We start from the raw sequence: 5,573 nt of genomic DNA on the forward strand, positions 1-5,573 counted from the left end.
ATGCAGGCCTCTCGCAAGCAAAGCGAGCACTCTACCATTTGAGCTACATCCCAGAGTCTAAAAATTAATTAGCTAAGTGGAAATTAATCAGCTAATATATTTTATTTAAAAAATAGTTTAACCTTCCCCATATTATACCTATGAATTGGAGGGAAGGGGAGAAGGAGAAGTGTAGGGTTACTGAAAATTAGCCCTAAAAGGATTGCACTTGACTAGAAGTGATTGTGAACAACCACCGTGGATAAAGAATAAAAATGAGAATCATGTAAATGGGATGAAGACACATCAGCAACCACCTTAGATTGATGATGAATAAATTTACCACAATGAGTTGGACCCACAGAATGGTAATCTTGATTTTGTTACATGTACTTCACAAAGAATAGAACACAACTTTATTCTATTCTCATGTCATGATGAAAGTAACTGTACTCAATTAACTGCCTATGCAACATTCAAAAAGAGAAGGCAGAACAATTAAGGAACCTGACCCGGACCATCCCGTTAGTAAACGGGACCGGATCCTAGTTTTTGGACCATTAAGTAAACAGGATGATTATGGGATTGGCCCCTTGGGACTAGAACTGGTAATGACCGGTCAAAATTACCCAGACCATCCCGTTTGACATCTTTAGGAGATTGTTAGGGTTTTGTGCGAAAGCAAGATCCCATGTCGGATGTGAATAGTTCAATGTAAAACCTTACAAGGATTTTTTTTTTTTGGTGTGTAAGGTTTCAAGGATTTGCTTGAGCACCCTCTCCTTATTGACAAGTTTTAAAGTTGAGTTTTACTAAATTACTTATGGGTTAGCCAACAAGGTTTTCTCCTCTTCCGATACCATGTGCTAAGACCATGGTTACAATGACCGTCTGTCGGTCACGCACATTTCGTCAGGCTCTGACTGTTCGTCGGTCACGCACATTTCGTCAAGCTCTGACTGTTCGTCGGTCACACATAATTCGTCAATCTCTGACCGTTTGACGGTCACTAACCATTCGTTGGTCAGTCACCATCCGTCAGTCGTTGATCGTTTATTGGTCACCATTACTGATCGTTTTGTTTTCCAGTCACTGACTGACAAGTTAGTCTTGACTGAAATAGATTTCGGTCTATTTCTCTGCTGACCGATATAGAGTGAAAAAAGGGTGTAAACAATGTCCCTCCCAAACCCTTTGAACGAGATCGAAGGTCCAAAGTTCAATGGGTTTGTGACTTGTGACATCTCAAAACCCAAAAGAAACAGCCAACCCTTATCGCATCAGTTCAAAATGGGATTGTGGATGCTCTTGATCGGTCTTATTTTGTTTTCTTCTCTTTTGGCAAAGCAAGTTGAGGCTCTTTCTTAGTCAAGGACTTCCTGTGTACCATCCATTGGTCTCTCGGGTAAACAATCTACTAAATCTGGAACAAACAGTATAGCAGCCTCTATATGATTAGGCAGCCCATCCTCACCAACTCTGGCCTGATTTGGTATGGTTTCTATTTCAAGTTTGGATTGATTTCTTGGAATAGTCAACAAATAGGTTTTTGGTCAAAAAATTTAAATTGTTTTGGTTGTATCAATATGAAATATTTCAAGAATAAAAAAAATCCATTTGATAGTTCAAATTTTGAGAATAGATTCTCTATATTTCTTTGGGAAGGACGGTGGTGGTGGCGGTGGGATAGTGGCGGTGGTGGTGGTGGTGGTGATGGTGGTGGCAGGCTAGTGGTGACATGGAAGTAGTGTCAGTGGTGGTGGTGGTGGTTGTGGTGGTTGTGGAAGTAGTGGCGGTGGTTGTGGTGGTGGTGGTGGCGGTAGCGGTGGCAACGGCAATGGTGTTGGTGGTGGTGATGGCAGGGTAGTGGTGGTGGTGGTGGTAGCGGGGTAGTAGTGGTGGTGGTGGTGGTAATGGGGTAGTAGTGGTGGTGATGGTGGTGGTGGTAATGGGGTAGTAGTGGTGGTGGTGGCGGTGGCAATGGTGGGAGTGGGGTGGTGGTGGTGAGACCATTAGGAGAAGAAAGGTGGTGTTTTATTTTTAACATGAAATTATTACTTTGCCCATAAAATTAACCATGTGCTCATTCAAGAACAAGAGTGCTAAATCAAATGATATAGAAATTCTGAAATAGCTCCTCAGCTATTTTAGAATTTCTATTCCACTTGATTTCTTTTTCACTGAAATAAGGTGCAAAAATCAAACCAAACAATTTCAAAAATAGAAATCACCCTCTGAAATTGAAATAGAAATCATATCAAATCTGGCCCTAGGTCTTTCTTCGGGTTGATTCCCTTCATTCCCCCCTCCCCCCGCCCCTTCTAATGTTGTAGAGAGTGGAAACTGAGAACAACTTGGAGAAAATCAAGAGGTAGCTTATGTCTGGTTCAGGGAGGAATCTGCTGCAGGGACCGCTCCTTAAGAGATCTGAAACGGTAAGGTTTTGGGATTGTGTATGTAATTTTTGAAACTGGGAATTCTGTTTCTGAATGACCAGTACATAGTTGTTTTAGAAATTCTGGTCTTTTTAGCTGGTATCAAATTTAAATATCAGTTTTTTTTTTTTAAGGAATTTAAATGTTAGTTTGATTGAATGAAGAAAGTGTTTAACCTTAATTAGGTTTCAGTTTTGGACCTAACACTTCGACTTTTAATTCCAATGTGGTTCATTGCGCGACCGAGTGCTCTTCATTAGTGTGGAACAAGATGAATCTGTTTTGGCTTTCCCATAAATATAACTTATATTTATATCCGACCATATCTTCGTCGAGTTTTTCTTGAGATGATTAGAAGCTAAAGAGGAAGAATCAGCACCGAAATCAATTTGTTTTTGTTTCTGCGATCGATTCTCGTTCTCTGCCATGACAATTTCTTCAAAAGCGCCATTTTCGAAACCAAAACCCTAGCACATCCAAGACTCAAGGGTACCTGCAACTCATCTTTCCTAAACGAAATGGGGAAGATGAGTTGCAGGGGGTTTTTTTTTTTCTTACAAGGGTAATTTTGTCAGTTCACCTCATGTTTTTTAACGTTGACTTGTTAGTCATAAACTAACGGAATGGGGGTCTGTGTTAACTTTTGTGAACCTCAAGGGGGTACACAGAATTTTCCAAAACTGGAGGGTGTGATTATACTTGAGTGATACCTCAGGGTTGGTACGTAAAAATTTCCCTTTTATATTTGGTGTTCTAGTGTTGTCCCACCCGGCAATTTATGTGCGACCTATGTGACCAACGACTGCAATTTGTTCAGTTTGGGGGCCATGAACTTTGATTAATCATTGACTCATTCTCATATGGATAGTTTCTTATCATGTGGCATGCATTTTAGTTTTTTACTCTAAAAATTTGGGAAATTTATCCTCTCAAGTACAGTGCACTGCCTAATGCACCACACTTAAGAATCCAACCGTCCACCCAACGCTTGAGAGGATAAAAAGACATCACTGCCCATGCTTTTACCGTTAGATTCTTAAGTGTGAATGGATTGTTGATTGTTGATTGTTGATTGTTAACATTAGCCATGTTTAATTTTTAGACTAATACGATATTGTCTAGAATGTTGAATGCTTTTCAAAAAAAAAAAAAATCAGTTTTTGTTAAGGGCTATTGGACAATGTAGGAACACAATGGGGGAACACTCCATACATTATAAGCCTTACGGTTGATTTTGTTGCAAATTGACACTTTCCTCGCTACTTGGCAAACTTACATAACTCACATATCAGCATGGGCATGAGAGACTGCATGCATGTGATTAAGGAACCCAAACCCATTTCACTGATTAAATTTCAGCTCACAACAAGCACAACAAATGTTTAACTAATGAGTTTAAAGCTACGTAAACTACAAGAATGTCATTCACTATAAGGAAAATAGGAAATCTAATAGCATTTTCATAAAATAAAAAATATTAAAAAAATTTTACACATATCACCCCTGAGGTATCTCGGAAATATAATCATACCCCCAGTTTTGAAAAATTCTGCATACTCCCTTGAGGTTCACAAACGTTAACACATGCCTCCATTCCGTTAGTTTATGACTAACAACGTTGTCAAAATCAAGAGAAAAATTGATCAAATTGTCCCTCATCTTCCTCAAATCGTTTCCCTTATTTTTATTCTTGAAGAACCCAAATCCTAACCTGCAACTGAAACCTCTTCACCCCTTCACTACCTCTTCTCCTCTTCTAAAACCTAATCGAATTTCAAGGCAGACATCAAGAGCTTCCGTCCTCAAAAATCCCAAAGGGTTGGAATAACGTTCGTTGGAGACAACGCCATTGACTGCAACATTTCAAATCGAGGCTTGGCAATTAGTTTGATTGCTTTCTTTAGCTTTTATTTGGTAATACCATTCTGGATCTTAAAGCAATTTTCTTAAATTCATGGCTGAGAATCAATTCACTCAATCCAAAACTATTACATGAGTCTCTTTTAAAGTTCATTCACTAAAATGTTTCCCAATATCATAATTGGAAGAGCAAGAAAAAGAAAAGAAAATTACCCTGTTTCCAACAATCCCAAACTGGAAAAGCTTGATATCATGACTTCGAAGAAACTGAGAGTTAACTTCCGGATAGGGTTCAGGTCATAAGTATCTGTACAGCAATTACTTGCAGATTAGTAACTCAGATAACAAAAACTAAAGAATGGCGAATACATCTGAACGTCAAGAACTTAAATTTCAAAGAAAAACCAATTGAACTCAGATCAAAACCCCTAATCGCAACCAAATAAGAAGAACATAAACAGAAATTACATGATTGATTGAAGATTTAGGGTTTGGAGGAAACCGAAATTGGATTCATTGGGGAAACCAGATCTGTAGATCCCTCTCTCAACCATGGCGAAATTAAACGGAGGAACCAAAACGCCATCTTCTACCACTTCCTCAACTTCAACCTTCGGCATCACCATCGGTACTCTTCCTTCGCATCCTTCCATCGCCAACACCACCATTGTGGCTGAAATTTGACATCTGAGCAGGAATCCCTCTCTTAATAAATTTTTTTTAAGCACCTTTTTCAAGCCAAGAAGGTCCTGGTTTGGTCCCAATGGCCAACATATCAGAGAGTTGCCATGCCCAAGTTGTCTGCCCCGAAATTCGATTAGGTTTTAGAAGGAGGAGGAGAAGAGGTAGTGAAGGGTGAGGAGGGTTTCAGTTGCAGGTTAGGTTAGGGATCTTCAAGAATAAAAATAAGGAAACGATTTGGGGAAGATGAGGGCAATTTGGCCAAGTTCCCTCTTAATTTTGACGTTGTTAGTCATGTAAACTAACGGAATTGGTAGGGATATAAACGGATCGGATTCGGGTCAGATAATGCTATATCCGTATCAGCATCCGATTAGCTTTCGGACGGATTCGGATAGTGCTAAACGGATACGAACACGAATACGGATCAGATATTTTATCCATTTATATGTAAATATAGCTTTTCGGATAGTTAAAGCCTATATGTATCCGCATCCGTTTAACTTTCGGACGGATTCGGATAGTGCTAAACAGATATGGACACGGATTCGGAAACGGATTTCGGCTATTCATTTACACCCCTACCAATACTCGCACTGTAACCGTTGGATTTTATCA

At 39.4% G+C, this 5,573-nt stretch overlaps 1 pseudogene; it reads right to left on the bottom strand.

The window, feature by feature from the left end:
* Positions 1-4,424: 4,424 nt before the first annotated feature.
* On the bottom strand, positions 4,425-4,922 carry LOC122643298 (annotated as a pseudogene).
* Between the last annotated feature and the right edge of the window lie 651 nt (positions 4,923-5,573).

Source organism: Telopea speciosissima, chromosome 10 (genome assembly GCF_018873765.1).
Source record: "Telopea speciosissima isolate NSW1024214 ecotype Mountain lineage chromosome 10, Tspe_v1, whole genome shotgun sequence".
In the NCBI taxonomy this organism is placed as follows: Eukaryota; Viridiplantae; Streptophyta; class Magnoliopsida; order Proteales; family Proteaceae; genus Telopea; species Telopea speciosissima.